Source organism: Panulirus ornatus, chromosome 12 (assembly GCF_036320965.1).
Source record: "Panulirus ornatus isolate Po-2019 chromosome 12, ASM3632096v1, whole genome shotgun sequence".
NCBI lineage: Eukaryota > Metazoa > Arthropoda > Malacostraca > Decapoda > Palinuridae > Panulirus > Panulirus ornatus.
The window spans coordinates 26,564,600-26,582,078 of NC_092235.1; the positions used below are offsets into that span (position 1 = coordinate 26,564,600).

The 17,479-nt window shown below is 43.2% G+C and overlaps 1 protein-coding gene across 3 annotated transcripts in view; it reads left to right on the forward strand.

Moving 5' to 3' along the window:
• LOC139751919 (uncharacterized) overlaps positions 1-17,479 on the forward strand; it is a 146,242-nt gene that overhangs the window by 35,131 nt on the left and 93,632 nt on the right. For all 3 annotated transcript variants that reach the window (XM_071667619.1, XM_071667618.1, XM_071667620.1), the window contains one exon: positions 8,975-9,034. The gene's annotated coding sequence lies outside the window, so the exon portion shown is untranslated. The remainder of the gene's footprint in view (positions 1-8,974; positions 9,035-17,479) is intronic.

Genomic DNA, 17,479 nt, shown 5'->3' on the forward strand with positions numbered 1-17,479 from the left:
ACGAGAGCTTTGTGTGTTTGTGTTTGAGGCTGGGGTTCATGACCTGATCATAATGGGGTGAACATACATTAACCTGAGGTCAGTTGACACCCCACATGTGGGAGGGTGCAGGTGCTCCCCCCTCTCCCCTGCTCCCTTGAGGACACACGACCGCATGTACAAGGGTTACAAACCGCTGAGGACCACTTGGACTACAAAAGGAGTAATATTACTCGAGAATATATTACCCACGAAGCCCAGGGACTCGTGAGACCATATGTGCAAATTAGGTGAATTAGCATCGATATTGTACCGTCAGGTTGAAGGGTAAAAGATTTTTAGCTTAAGAGAAAGAATATATGATATAAGAATTTTGCACCGTGATTTTAAAATGAAGTAAAGCAAATAAAGGAGGTGTAGAATACGAGTTAGAGTCACTCGAAAATTATCCTCTCGTATTTGTGTGAATTGGAACAATGTGCTATGCTGGGGTCGACGTAGGTGCTGTCATTGGACTGAAGCAGGGCATGTGAAGCGATCGGGCGAAACCATGGAAAAGTCTGTGGGGCCTGTTGTGGACAGGTGAGCTGTGGTTTCGGTGCATTACACATGACAGCTTGAGAATGGATGTAGGTAAGCGAAAGAGGCCATTCTTCGTCTGTTCCTGGCGCTACCGCGGGGAACGGCGAGCAAGCATGAAAGAAAAGAAAAAGATTTGTAAAATTTTGACTCCACAGACAAGTAAAAAAAAATAATTAAAAAATTGTTGAAATGACTGTCAAACAAGTTGGAATACACGATATAACATGTCGCCTCGTAGCATATTTATTTAATTGGTCGGTTATGTCCGCCATTATACAAACTAGAATCCTTATGTAACTATGGATTTTTGTGGAGTGAATAGATGGGTAGTTTGGGATTATGTTCCTCTTATTATATACCGCAGGAAAATGACTAGAATCAGCGAGATATTGATACATGTTCATGTACACAAAGTTACCAGGGATTCAACAAGGCGGCGTTCGTGTTATACAAATACGAATTCGTGTTATACAAATATTCCAATTCTGGTGTGTCTGGATGTGCTGGGCGGCCAGGAACATGTTATTTTGTCTCGCGTCAGTAAAACTGTTGACAGGATCCAATACGAGAGAGAGTAATTCAAAAAATGCAGCAGATTACTGTATGGGAAGGGAAGTTACTGACCTGTATTATGGCTTGGACAATATATACGAGGAGGGAGTCTGTTGTAAAGGCTTGGAATTGAAGTGGGGTCCCAGAAATGTGTGGAATTCCTTAAGAAAGTCTCCTGGGACCACTGTTCTTCTGTTATAAAGGCTTCAAGTCTCCTGGGACCACTGTTCTTCCGTTATAAAGGCTTCAAGTCTCCTGGGACCACTGTTCTTCTGTTATAAAGGCTTCAAGTCGCAGGCTGAGGTCCTCAGGTAAGACCCCGGGCTGAAGTGAATATTGAAAGATTCAAGAACGATTCTGGCGCAGGAATAGCTTAGCAAGGTAGTGAGTGTGAATCTATCTGGCGGTGGCGGTAATAATAGACAGGTGTCATGTCTGGATGACCGAGCGGCCAGACCCAGTAGAATATCAATTGGCTGATCAAATGTAATGTAGAGATATAAATTCTGAGTCTTGCTGAAGATGAACGGGAACTTTCGATTGTCTTTTCTTCTGAAGAATGTTAAAAAGAACAGACACAGGATCTGGTGATTCTAAGCAGATTTGTGTAGATGTAACGAAGAACCTGCTACTTATATGTATGTGAAAATATGTAACTAAGAATACTCCAGTTTTATTTTCTCTGTGTAGTTATTCTCTTGATTCTATTAGTAATGTGAAGAAGGAATCGCTGTAACAAATCTAGAGTGTACTTTATCATCTGTTTAGTAGGATCAGCCACAAGAATACGCACGTAATTATACAGATTTTACGACACCCCAACACCTGACGTAAGTAGTGTGGTATAGTTTAAATCACCTCGTTACAGAATGGATGAACACTTGGTATTTTAAACCTCCCGTATTAAGACGTGTAGAAAACCACATGTGAGTGGCCTAAAGACACGAGATTAGGATTGAGGTATACATATGGAATGAGGTAAACATATGCAAATTAGGGATGAATACGTGGACGTGTGCATGACTGGTAACAGCTGAATGTGTATAAGGGGTTTAGTAAACTCACATGAACCATTAGGCTTAATGCTGAGTCTTATATTGTGTGTTACAAGTCCATAACGGAACTTGTTGGTGACACACACACACACACACACACACACACACACACACAGGGTGTAGCTGTAGTGTAGCAGCACTACACCCGGCAACACACTCTACATGTGCCACGATAATGCCCTCCAATGGCGGCGGCAAGACGGTGTTAAGCGACCTCACGGCCACTGGGGTGATCCTCCCTTGGTGAATGGTTAGGATTCTGGGCCGTGCGAGTCTCCATATGGTGTTCCCGTTATGTCCAAGAGGTTGTTGAGGACAGAGTAGCTGTTTATGGTGTGTGTGTGTGTGTGTGTGTGTGTGTGTGTGTGTGTGTGTGTGTGTTGGACGACCATTATCTTCATGCTTTATGCTGGTTTCACAGGCAGTGTTCTAACCCCGCAGTTCTGATATAACAGACTGTTTGATGCTGGTGTTGATGGTCTGCAGTTGATATGTTGCCTAGACTTCCCTGGTACACGTCTTAAGGGGTTTCGAACTGGTGTTCTGTATATCTGTCGATCGTACATTGTTCAGACATATCTCCCTATTTCCCTACCAATTTATACGCTGATTTCTCAATGTGTTCCTATTTTGTCATCACCAATTTCCTAACTGTACTTGTCTGTAAGTGCAACCTAGTTATAGGTAACAAAGACAGTGATCAACCATTGTCGGATCATGTCTTGATTAGGATCAACCATTGTGGGATCATGTCTTTATTAGGATCAACCATTGTGGGATCATGTCTTGATTAGGATCAACCATTGTGGGATCATGTCTTTATTAGGATCAACCATTGTGGGATCATGTCTTTATTAGGATCAACCATTGTGGGATCATGTCTTTATTAGGATCAACCATTGTGGGATCATGTCTTGATTAGGATCAACCATTGTGGGATCATGTCTTTATTAGGATCAACCATTGTGGGATCATGTCTTTATGTAGTTATATATGAACTTGGTTAATTGAGGAGGAAATCTTGCGTGTTCTGGTCCCTCCCAGACTGTATGACGTGGTCAGTGGGAGGAGAATGCTATATGCATGATGAACTACAAGGGATTGTATTATACAGTAAAAGTCTAATTTTTTTTTTTCTATTGAAGACTCCGGTCACAGACAAAAGTCCACATCATGGCCAGCCCTTAATTGAAATATAGAGAATTACGAAACGGGACAAAAAAAGACGAGGGAAAGTACTTACAAATTTTGGAGGAAGTGAAAAACCTGTCTTTTGAAATGTGCAATACGGCCACTACCTCCATCCATTATGTACTGTTCTGTGTATATACTTCATGAACACTTAACACAAGTGTGCATGCTTTATTGGGATATATATATATATATATATATATATATATATATATATATATATATATATATATATATATATATATATATATACACACACCTATGAGTCCACGGGGAAAATGAAACACGATAAGTTCTCGTGGACTCATATGAATATACTTGATCATGCGCAAAATTGTGATTCTTTCCAATATGTATATTATATATATATATATATATATATATATATATATATATATATATATATATATATATATATATATATGATAAAGTTCTCATGGTTCTTCGCACTAGTATATTTGGGTGTCATAGAGTTGGTGTTTTTTGTAATACGGTCAATTTTTTTCCTGCGGTTTTGATGTAGGGCAGAGTGAGTGGTATTAAATTATAAACATTTATTATTTATTGGAGGGAAAGCGTGTACAGAAATATTGCCATTTGATTTATATTCAGCATGGAACTTATGTGTATTTCTGTATTTGGGTCGAGGTGAGATAGATAATAGATGGGCTGGCAGAGAGATGAAGATAGATAGATATGTAAGTATATTGCATATGTAAGATATCGATACATAGATAATGAAGTTAAATTATTTATCAGATGAATAAGTTGAATGATATGATAGAGTCATTAATATGAAATGATTCAGTTTCATATTATATATGTCTTATTGTGAAGGAAATGGTGGTAGAAGTGGTAGATTACCGGGTAGTGGGTAGAACCTGGTTCCTAACGGTTGTGACCACACAGTAGATGCGTGTGACACATAAACATGCAGACACACAGGAGACTTCCCCATCCCCCTCCCCCCTTTAATCCGTATACGAGAATAACCTTTTACATCAACGTGGAACTGAATCCTTCGTTGAAAGGTTCATATTGCAAATATTTGGTAAAGATACGCTTCAGCCAAGGTTATATATATATATATATATATATATATAGGGGATAGGGGAGAAAGAATACTTCCCACGTATTCCCTGCGTGTCGTAGAAGGCGACTAAAAGGGGAGGGAGTGGGGGGCTGGAAATCCTCCCCTCTCACTTTTTTTTTTTTTTTTTTTTTCCAAAAGAGGGAACAGAGAAGTGGCCCAGGTGAGGATATTCCCTCAAGGGCCCAGTCCTCTGTTCTCAATGCTACCTCGCTAATGCGGGAAATGGCGAATAGTATGAAAGAAAAAAGAAATATATATATATATATATATATATATATATATATATATATATTCACCCCAGGCGATAGGGGAGAAAGAATAGCTCCCACTTATCTCCTGCGTGTCGTAGACGGCGATTAAAAATTGAGAGAGAGAGAGAGAGAGAGAGAGAGAGAGAGAGAGAGAGAGAGAGAGAGAGAGCGCAGGAGGGTTTCTATCCTTCCCTCTCCTTGTACAGCCATTTTATAAGTGGTGTCCTTGTTGTTGAGGTCCCCTCCGCTTCCCACAATCTCCGTCATCCTCAGTCATGCCTACCAGGTCTTTTGCGAAGACCAATTTGGATTCATTCCAGTTGCAAGGTCGTGTCCAGACCGTACTGATGAATGGCCCGTGTGTGATCACCTCTGTCCACCCGCTGATTGCCTTCATGCTAGTCTTGTATGTAAAGGCTGGCTGACCATAGAGATTGCTGGGAATTTCCTGTCTATGTGGTTATTATCCATTCCCGGGTTGTGCCCTGAGGGGGTTAAGAATGGAGTTCCCCCCAGAATCCCTGCCTTCCCCTCACACTGTCATGACGGTAAATATGTTTGTTTATCTGTCTGCTCAGTGTGTTGTTATTATTATTATTATTATTATTATTATTATTATTATTATTATTATTATTGTACAACTTTAGGACAGCTTTTTTTTTGGGGGGGCTTCTGTCTTTTTAAGGCTGTTCCCCATGCAGTAACAGGGAAAGGTTGACTCCTTTGGAGTGAGAATGGCATCGAGGAGTGTACTGTTTGTTGTCAGTAGACCATGATAGTGTCTGCTGTGTCTACTCCTACACACAGAGACAGTGAGGTTTGGGGAGGGTGATGTTTGAAATGTTTCATGTTGATGTGATGCACGGAAATTCATTTGAATATCAGAATAAAGGGTTACAGAGACGTGGTACGTGAAGTTACATTTAGATACATCATACAGTGGTGGTGGTGCTACACACACACACACACACACACACACACACACACACACACACACACACACACAGTTGTTACTGTCGGACACAGATGTGGATTTTCCTCCCAGTTTGTTCTACTTTATATCCTGCGTGCCGCACAGTTGGTGTGAAACATAGCCTTATCCCAGGCCACTTCCTCCACGTCAGGTGTAGGGACGAAGTGGGTCTTGCTCAGCAGTAAGCAAAGATTGTACCTGTTCTCTGTGTACACAGAGTACACTCTGATGGGTTGTATATGATCAACTGTGCCAAGCTTGGCTCTCCCAGACTTAGCTGTTCTCTGCTGACTTAAACAAAAGCAGGATTGCTTAAGCTTAACGCAGCGTGACGTATCGCAAGGCTGTCTTCACCTGACCCAGCTCCATAACTTCGTGAGTACGACGACTTATCCCTTAAGTACGACGACTTAACCCTTAAGTACGACGACTTAACCCTTAAGTACGACGACTTGACCCTTGAGTACGATGACTTAACCCTTGAGTACGACGACTTGACCCTTAAGTACGACGACTTAACCCTTAAGTATAACGACTTAACCTTTGAGTACGACGACTTAACCCTTGAGTACGATGACCGCCGCTCACTAAGAGTACGGCAGTCCAGTACAACCATGGGTTGGGTGTTGGGTCATGGCACTAAGGTACTTTATCCGGGACGCGGGTTCGATGTCACGCCCCGGCTGGGGTTTAAAAAGCGGTGGGTGGGTGGGGGGGGGGGAGGATGAGAGGGATGAGATAGAGGGAAAGGGGGCTGGGATGGAGGGGGAGGGAGCGTTGGGGCGTGATGTGGCAAGGTTATTCATAACTTTCACCCGTACCGCCCAACACCAAGCGTGTACGGCAGTTCTGGTGTACACACAAAGGAACGTACAATTTTGTACAGCATTTCTGGCGTACACCAGGGAGGGGGGGGGTATACCTGTTGCTGGGGTGTTCAGCACCGGGTGTAAACAGTGTCAGATGTTCTAGAGTTGTGTACAAACAGTACAAACATTCAATTGCTTGTACAACATTCAGTTGTGACGTTGATATGTTTAGTGTATGTGTGCGTGTATGTATGTATTGATGCATGTTGGGAGAGAGAGAGAGAGAGAGAGAGAGAGAGAGAGAGAGAGAGAGAGAGAGATGGTTGTCGTTCAGTCAGGCGAGCGAGTTCTGTGTATTACGGGGGCACTGCTGATGACATCCACATGCATGGCGTGTCTGGCTGGTTGTGCCTGCCGTCTCCATAACCTTAGCGTGTGTTCCCCAGATGACCCCAACGATTACCAACGACTTGGGACGACCTTTAGAGTAACTGGTAGTTTCATGTTTCTTTTATTTCATGGACAGACGTTTGGTCTGCTTGTGAAAAAGTGGCTGAAATAATCTGCCAGTTGCCCAAAAGATCGGTCAAGGGTCGTCCCAAGTCGTTAGCAGTTCCTGGGGTCGTCTTGGGGGTAAATATTCTTCAGTTGGGGTCACAAAGATAAGATATCATATCAGACGTACATTTATCATTGACGTTTAATGTTAGCTTTATTGAATGCTCTGCCAGCCTCACATAACCCCTGTGTATTTTATGAATAAAAAAATGTATTGTTTACCAGCCTATTACATGAGAACGTCTCTATATAATTTTTTTCTTTCAGAATAGAAACTATGACATAAACCATTGTTGATGTTATGATCTGCACGTGTTTTGTTTACATTCATAACGTTCTTTTAGGATTTTATATTTCGTGTATTTATTATTTTTAGGGAATGTATTTTTGTCGTCCGGTCTGATCTTTTCAACTATTCTCTTTTTCCACGAGACTCGTGTATGTAAAATTCCCTCTCTTTTAGGATTTTCATATTTTGTAGTTGTGCCATTATTCTTTTAGGATATATATATATATATATATATATATATATATATATATATATATATATATATATATATATATATATTTATGTATATATATCTTTTTTACAAATGTTGTGTTAATGTTATTTGGTCGTTGCAGTCTTCTGAAAAAGAGCAAAATAAGTAATATGTGAATGTTTTTAACTATTTTTACATTTTGTTGGAAATTAATTTCTTTATGTTTTAAGGGTTATTTTCCCGGATGACATTGTGTTGTCCCGATGTATCAGCTGTTGATTTGTGCCTGTGTGTTGGTAAGGACTATTCCACCATAGCGAGTATACAGGAGTCTCGTCATTTGTGCTCATGGGTAGCACTTGTATAAAGGGCTATAATATGTGTGGGTGGGTGGATGTGTAGGTGTGTGGGTGGGTGGATGTGTAGGTGTGTGGGAGAAGAACAAGCAGGATACACTGGGAGAGGAGAGTGGGTCGGGTCCTGCATTCCTTCACACCCGGGGCTTCAAGGAACACGACTTCTGGAGACCTGACTGGCCCAAGGTCTGCACCAGTCCGGTACTGGTGGAGACCTGACCACCAGTACACCCCCCCCTCACCCATCCCTCAACACGTCCCGGCCATCTCACAACATTCCTACCTTCACAATCACCTTCATCCACGTCTTCACTATCACCTTCAAACATGAAGAAAACACTCACCAACTCACCCTACTACCATCACAGTCACGTAAGAAGTTCAAATAATATGCATTTCCTCTTAGAAATCTGTTCTGTTCCCTTTATTAAAAGTTTTTTAAGTTCAAATAATTTGTATTTCCTCATAGAAATCTTTTCTGTTCCTTTTATTACAAGGTTTGTGTATGTATTTCTCTTATTATTGCCTGTTTCATCTATTACTCCGTCTGTTTCTTCTGTTATTGCGTCTGTATCTTCTGTTACTGCGTCTGTTTCTTCTGTTACTCCGTCTGTTTCCTCTGTTACTGCGTCTGTTTCTTCGGTTACTTCAACTGTTTCTTCTGTTGCCCCTTCTGTTTCCTCTATGACCAGACTGATCCCTACATTTGAGGCTCAGGTATAAGTAAACCGAACCCACTGTGTTTATACCTTGCAAACATTGTCAGGGGTTAATTATTAAACATTAATCACGGTGTGCACGACGGTACGACCCCTCAGCACAGTACGACTCTTGAAAACGACAGCACGGCCTTTGATTGTGGTGGCAAGGCCGTCACACCCAAGGGTCGTGCTCAACGGTCTTGCTCAAGAAGTTGAGATACAGCATGTTGTCGTGTTGGTTGGTGGTGACCTTGCCTGTATTCCAGGCCAGGAGAGGTCGCTGGTGACGTCATTGCTGAGTGGGTCGGGCGGTGACGTCAGATCTCATGACGTCACATCGAAGGCCATGGCGTCATAGTTAACTTATGTATTTTTTTTTCTCTTGTCAACAGACTGGAGTGAGGCGGTGATGCCCTTGTTGCACGGAGATGAAAACCTGTCAATGCTACCCGGTGAGTATTGTCGTTTGTTTGTTTGTATTTGTTAGTTTGTTAGAGTGTTCCTTGGTCTTTTTATGTGCTTGTAGAAATTGTATTAGATAGGCCGTGTGGATGTGTATCTTTGTATAACTGTGTCATTAGATTTTAGGTATACATATATATAGATAGATAGAGAGATAGATAGGTAGATAGATAGATAGATAGATAGATAGAGAGAGAGAGAGAGAGAGAGAGAGAGAGAGAGAGTGGTGGTGTGCATAACTGCGATCAAGATTGGGTTGATAGTGACGTGTGTGTGTGTGTGTTGGTTGTGGCCCAGGTAGGGGCGTGGGGAGGTGAAGACGGCGGAACTGGCCAATTTGGGAGCTTCCGTCGTTGGTCAGAGAATTAAGAGCACAGGGGAGAGGGGCTTGGGAGGGTGTCCCTGGCGAACACCAGGTGGGCAGAGGGACAAGGAGTTCCTCCCACGACCTTTTGCCTAAGGCAGGGCAAGCGCGTAGCCCGCACCGCACATATCTGACGCTACACTTCTTCCCGTCAATTATAAACTCTGTTGGTTGGTCTGGTGTTGTTGACCATGCATGTGATCTTCACTACAGGACTCCATCACTGACTCGTGGAGTACACCGTAGTACACTGAATACGATGTCGAACATCAGTTTTTTTTTTTTTACTTGACCCTATAATGACTTCAGTCGTCGAGTTTGCTAACGGACACACACACACACACCGAATATTTCCTCTCTCTCTCTCTCTCTCTCTCTCTCTCTCTCTCTCTCTCTCTCTCTCTCTCTCTCTCTCTCTCTCTCGTTTCGAGGGTTCTCACACCACCACACCCCCATCATTTGCCCTGGTCAGCCCTCTCTTCTCAGTGTGCTCCTCATGTCTCGTCCCTCCTCCATGATGGCTGGCTTCTAAGTGTCTTGCCACGTCTTCATATGAACCTTACTGATCTGTCTTGCCTCTTTCCCCGTGTCCTTCTGCTGTGCAGTGTTACTGCGACGTGTCCTTAATGGTTTATGATAATGTATCTTCCTTTTACTTCCATCTTACTGGGCCAGTCATTACATAACTAGTTATTAATAAGTCTTTTTGTCCACGTTTTCTGTCAGTCATCTTGATCCTCCCATTCTACATCTAGTCTTGTTCGCAGAGCATCTCGCATGATATTATACTTCGTTTATCTGTGTTTCGTATGATTTTTGAAAAGTACTTAGGCTGTAGCTGCTGTCTGTAGGATATGTGGGATAACACTCTCTTGACTCATGGTTGTATTTGCTGCTGTGGTGTTATGTTCTGTGTTTGTCAGCTCCCTGACCTGTCTGTACTTGTTTTCCTTGTCGTGTTTGCTTTCGACACGTTGTCTGACGTGGAATTGAAGGTAAAAAAACACTATCCTTTTTGTTTTCCGTTGAACTGGTTTTGTACATATGGCTTTGTGGTGTGTTTGTCGAGAGAGAGAGAGAGAGAGAGAGAGAGAGAGAGAGAGAGAGAGAGAGAGGGAGAGAGAGAGAGAGAGAAGGTAAGTGGTCCAGAATGACGAAGGAGAAATTAAAGAAAAAGAAAATTACTCAGTGGGGAATTAAAGGGTTGGGAGAAATGATCCGGGGAGAGTGGCTAGGGCAGTGAGAGTGGAGGGGAGAGTGAATAACCGGGTGAGAGTGAAGGGGAGAGTAGTGAGAGTGATAGAGCATGATAGATAAAGGAGCAAGGGAGTGGTTGATATAGTCCTCTGCAGTAGAGTTGGGGAGTAGAGCCACGCCCTCTCCCCACCTGTGGGAGAGCGGGAGGTGGGGAGAAGAGAGGGGAGAGTTGCAGGCTTGACCTCTGCTTGACCCTTGGCCTCTAGTGTCAGCGGGGTCACCAGGCACTGAATGGGGTCGCCTGGGGTGAGGCCCTTGTATTGGGGTCAGCTGGGGTGAGGCCCTTATATTAGGGTCAGCTGGGGTGAGGCCCTTGTATTAGGGTCAGCTGGGGTGAGGCCCTTGTATTGGAGTCAGCTGGGGTGAGGCCCTTATATTGGGGTCAGCTGGGGTGAGGCCCTTGTATTAGGGGTCAGCTGGGGTGAGGCCCTTATATTAGGGGTCACCTGGGGTGAGGCCCTTGTATTAGGGTCAGCTGGGTGTGAAACCCTTATACTGGGTTCATCTAGGCCGTTATAATCAGGGTCAGCTGGGGTCATCCCCTTTATATTGAGGTCATTTGACGTTACTTTACTACACTCAGGGTCGAGCAGAATGCACTCGAGTTTGATGAAACAAGTTGAGTGAACTATGATGCGCTTGAGCACAGGCGCACGAACACACTCACATGCTAACTGGTTTAGGTTTAGTGTCCTTGGGTTTACCTCAGAGACGTGGTTTTGTATTGACAAAACTTGAGGTAGTTTTAGTGTGGGTTTAGTCCATCCTGGAGAGGGTATACCCCACGGCTGGCGTGACTGATGGGCGTGGTTGGCCGCCATGGGCGTGGCCGCGGTGGGCGGAGCTAGCGACACGCCCCTCGTGCATCACACTGTTGGTTGCCACGTTTTTTTCCCCCGGCCGTTGTCAGGGTTGATTAGGTCGGTGTTCTGAGGGTTTTGTGTCGTACCCTCGCCCTTGTTGTTCGTGATGGCTTTAAGTCTTGTTTGGTGAAATGTTCTTGTTAAGGTAATTGTTGGTGATGTAACTGTTCTTGCGCGTGTGTTCCTACGCAATTTCTAGTGTAATTGTTTTGGTTTATTTTTTTTCGGGACTGTAAGTGTTGTTCATGTTTTTGTCTTGCTAGTGTAATTTCATAATTCTTTTCAGTGTAATTCTTATTAATGTAATTCTTACGTGTGTAATTGTTCTTAGATGTAATTGTTCGTTTAATTGAATCATGTCAGATTATTACCTATTTATAATTACTTAATAATACTGTATAGTGTCAGCATTACTTATATTTGTTGTGGTTAACTCTCTGGGGGTCAGGGTCGGTCAGGGGTCATGGAGCTTGGTCCCTTGAACAGGGAGAACAGCTTGCGCTGATTGGTTAAAAGCCCTTGAGCATGACCTGACGTCTTGCGAGGGTCAGGTCAGAGGTCATGCTATTATAGGAATCGTACCGTTGTGTTCAAGGCTTCTGTCGTGTTCAGAGGGTCATACCGTCCTGCGCAAGGGTCGTACCGTCCTGCGCAAGGGTCGATCCGTCGTACCCAAGGGTATTTTGTGTTACCGAGTCCGTCTCTCCCTCCTGTATTAGTGCTTGTCTTTGTCCTGCACGAATCGCCGTGTGTGACGTGAGGATTTGCACGAGTGTGTTTAGATTCGAGAGGGAATTGAGTGCGTGAGCTTCGCTGAGAATGAGATTCGTGTGTTTGTTTGGGGCGTTTAAAGCACACACACACACACACACACACACACACACGGATGTATAAATGACAGATACATTAATACCTAAACATCCTCTGACATTTCGGGTCGGCTGGGGTGGTGATGTGGCGAACAAAGGAGCATCGCCTGGAGTGGCGGCAGCCAGGCAGGCAGGCTGGCAGGGAGGGAGCCTTGACGCCCTCCTATGTTTTTCCCGCCAGCAATGTCGCTCGGCACGTCACGTGACCTTGAGCCGGCCGCGTGACGTTATTTCCGCCATCAGGTGCGCGGCAAAAACGCAGAAAAACGAGGCAGCGCGCAGGAAGTCCAGCTGGGATTGCGCGGGAAACTATATCCTGAGCAGGAAGCCGAGATGGCGGCTGTAAGTGTTCAATATATCCTGGGCAGGAAACCGGGATGTCGGATGTGAATATTTCAGTATCTTTAATAATAAAGAATTCGTAAGATATGCGTAATAATTGGATGTTACATTCTTGCGAAATGTTGGGGAGGCGTGTTGTGGTTGGAGGGGAGAGGAGGAGGGGAGGTGTTGTCCGCAAGACCTTGATGATGTTATTCCCAGGAGGGCTGGCTGGGGCTTGCCACGACCGAATACAGTTGCCATCCAGAATGTAATTATGTCTCTTGGCAATTATATTTTTTTTTTATGTTGTTCAGACGAGATACTTGATATCTCTGTTGCTTCAACACGGAGTGGTGATTGCTTTTACCCTTGGTCAGATGCATTTAATGAAGACATGTCGCTCTTCTTGAAAAATGTAATAGACCTGGAATAAAATCCGTTCCCATGTTTGATTGTAGGATTTTTTTTATGTATTTTTCTTGGAGAACTTTTGAGGCTGTGAAAACTGATGTCTCTGTGATGGTTTTAGTGTCCTTTTCGTTTACAAGGTACATGGTGAGATTTTAGACATATTGAAAGGTGTGCCTGTGTGTGTGTGGGGGGGGGGGGGTGTAAACATTTGGAATATAATTTTGAAAATTGGTTTTGTAGAATGTTGGCCTCACAGGTTCCTCACTAGAGCTCTACACGGCGGTACGACCCTTGAGCACGGTGGCATTCAATGGTCGTTTGAATATCAGAAAAATAACGTTGACAAAAATCCATTGAATATAAATACGGTTCATGAAAAAGATATTTGAAGGTCATTTTTCTTTTTTTATTCAGGTACATTTTGACGGGAATAGAAGGATGGCAGAAAATTAGGTATATTGAAAAGTAAAACTGATAGGGTACGAAGAAAATGTAAATAGAATGTTTCGGGTAATTGGCCCCGGTCTTAGAAAATGGTAAGTGGAACTTCAAGAGGCAGGCTGATAAGCCCTTTGGAAAACATGGCTAATTAACCGGGTTTTCTCGAGGGCTGCGGAGAGGAATGGTTTGGTTGATCATAATAGTGCTGTGGGGTTAGTTAGGTTAGCACAGGCTGCGGGGTTAGAGAGGGGAATCAGTATTATTGGAAGTTAGACATGGAAGGAGGTTTTTCGAGGCTATTGTGTTTACTCTGCTGAATGACAGATGTAAATATGTCTTTCCTCATATTACTGATTCTTTCATTTCTGAGTTCAATGGACGGTATGATCCTTGAACACGACGGTACGATATTTGGGCACGACCGGTATCAGGAATACCTTGGTGCTTTAGGATCATACCGTCGTGCTCAAGGGTCGTACCGTCGTGCTCAAGGATCGTACCGTTGTGCTCAAGGATCGTACCGTCGTGCTCAAGGGTCGTACCGTCGTGCTCAAGGGTCATACCGTCGTGCTCAACGGTCGCACCAACGTGCTCAAGGATCGTACCGTCGTGTTCAAGGATCGTACCGTCGTGCTCAAGGATCGTACCGTCGTGTTCACTGTGGATACAAGTTATATAGATTCTGTCATGTTCATGGCACGCTAATTTCACTTGTAGGCGGAAGACATGATCTCTGTGTGACCTTCAGTTTAAAACTATATCGTTTGTTAATTTAGAGAGTAATTGAACAGTAAACAAAGAGTTGTGCCAAGGTTAGGAGAATACTCCACATCTTCCTCAGATGTAGAACACGAGACGAGACGAGACGAGATAAAGGTCAGGTTGACTGGGTGTGACGTCAGACTTCGATAGGCCCTACGTCACCAGTATGACGTCGATAGCTTTTACGTCACAAGATGGCTGACGTCGACAACCATAGATCCAACTTTTATTTTTCATATTGAAAATGGCGACATACGATGGTTCTTACGTTACTCATGTCTTCCATTATCTTTAGCAATTTACTGAGTCATGACCCTGATGTAAAAGCAATGTTATTTATTATGTCAGGGTTAGTGCTGGGCACGATGTTTAATTCTGCGTTATTACGTGACCTTCTGTGGTTGATTATTTCTGTGAGCGAAACAAAGTAGTGATACTAGGAAAATGCTCAAAATATTAGTGTACGACCTTTGAAGACAGTGGTGCGACCCTTGAACACGTAGGTACGATCCCTTGAACACGACTTTGCGACCTTTGGGTGACTTTTGACCTGACCCATGTGTGACGTCATAGGCTAAATCTTCCTACTTAAGTACTTAGGAGTCGTCTCGTCGTGCTCAAGGGTCGCAGCTGTGAGGGTTATTGGACCTCCCAAACCAAGAAATTGTACTCCATCTAAAGTAACGTAAGAGTTGATATATTGTAAACAGGGCATACGCCCTTTTTAAGTCTATTAGTATGTCGGATGGTTCAATAAATGTGTAAAAAGATGGTCTAGAAACAATAATTATATGTCTAGAATTATCATATAATTTCCATACCAAGAAGCTATGTAGTGTTAGGAAGAAGCCATCGTTGTATGCAAATTATACGGTTTTATTCCAGCAGACAATAAGTCAATTAGCATATAATCGCTCCATCTCCCTTTTATCAAAATATAATTGTTCTATTGTTAGATGATGGATTGTATTTAAGTACGAAAGTGAAGAGAAGTGCCATATATATATATATATATATATATATATATATATATATATATATATATATATATATATATATATATATATATATATACTATTAATGCATTTGAATATGTTAAAGGAACGGTTCAGTAGCGAGAGGCTTTGGCGTAGGTCGTCTGTAGGGTTGGCAGGCCTGGTCCATGGTGGAAAGTGGTGTACGCACAACCAACTGTTTTAATGTCAATATTGGCGCTTAACGCACCGTTGCCTACCCCCGTCCGACGCCAAAGACATTCAAGTGAAACTCCGAATGCGTGATGTGTAATCTCTGTGAGAACGAGATTGATCAAGTGCGAACGAACAGAGAAGTTAACAAGAAAATATTACTGGCTCCATTTTCTTTGGCCTCCACTTGAAGGATCAAGATCTGGCTACTGCCAGCATCTTTTTTTTTTTTTTCTTCACTCGATGTTTTTAAAATATACGACCATAAATACGAAACTTTACGTTTAACGTAAGATGGCTTGAATTTCATCACGCGCTTGGCTCTAGAAAGTTTAAGGTAGATGTTCTCATGATTTTGAGGCAACGTGGCTGCGTTAGGGTATATTATTATTGGTCGTAGTGGAAAAAGAATATATTACCTGCCTCCCTCCCGCCATCACTGCTGTCTCCTTTGTCCTGGGTGATTGCCCGCGGCTGTTCCCGTCTCCCCTCCTTTATGGTCAGAAGATGGCTTGAGGAGCCACTCCGAACACCAGGAGCATCACACAGAGGGAGACAGTTCTGGAGTATTAAGGCCGAAGAGAAGTGCTTGGAGCCTCCATATTGACTGTAGCGCAACGAGAATGATTTAAACGGAGGACGCGATCGGGATTTTCTTCCATAAGCGTTTAATATCAGGGTAGTTTTGGCTTTTATTAGTTTGGAAGAAGATCCTGTCTATTCTGTTGGTCATCCTTAACGGAACAGTATGCTCAGCTTGATATAAATATGTGACGCGTTTGGTTTAAGAGTAGGTCTCCCGTCATGAACCGTTCTTTTTAAAAAAAAGAATTTTCTTCCACACAAACCCTACCATTTGGTTCCATTGCAGTTGATAACCGTGCCATGAGTCATTCATGATTTGCAACCCAGTTCGGTCAACATTTCTTGACAGTTTAGAGGTAGTTTCTTATTGACTTTAGATTATGTGTGGAGTTAGAGAGACTTGAATGCGTTTATGAGTCTTGTCATTATGTAAGATACCATGTTATTTGCAAGTATTTGAAGCATTAAGGCTCTAGTGGGGTTTAGTATGAGGCCTCATGGGACCCATATTGTTTTTCATGGTCTTTATTATGTCCTTGTACCAGTCGCGTTATGTATTGTGTCAATGATGTAGTTATTATGAGATAGGAACCATGATTGAACGGTGTGAACGATGGGTTTAGTCAGGCTGATAGATTCTGATATGGAGTTTCTTTGATGGGATATGTCAACTTACTTGTAACACCCCTTAAATGTGAACACGACGGTACTACCCTTGAACATGACGGTACGACCGTTGAACACGACGGTACTACCCTTGAACACGACGGTGCGACCGTTGAACACGACGGTACGACCCTTGAACACGACGGTACGACCGTAGAACACGACGGTACGATCCTTGAACACGACGGTGCTACCATTGAATACGACGGTACTACCCTTGAACACGACGGTACTACCCTTGAACACGACGGTACGACCCTTGAACACGACGGTACTACCCTTGAACACGACGGTACGACCCTTGAATACGACGGTACTACCCTTGAACACGACGATACGACCCTTGAACACGACAGTGCTACCATTGAATACGACGGTGCGACCCTTGAACATGACGGTATTACCCTTGAACACGACGGTGCTATCCTTGAACACGACGGTACTACCCTCGAGCACGACCTTTGGGAACGGTGCATTGTTCTAACCTGATCTTTAAGGTTTAGTTTAAAGGATAAACCATTAGCTAGCTTAGCTCAAAGTTATCTTAGCAAACAGTCGAACAAGGCATCCTGGCTGGCATCGAACCATCGTGCTCGAGTGCTGAACGCGCGGAAATTATTGTTAAGTCGACCATTGTATAAATTTAAATCTTTTTTTTAAAGTCCAGAATTACGCTCACTTTATATTCCGCGGAGCGTAAAGTTGT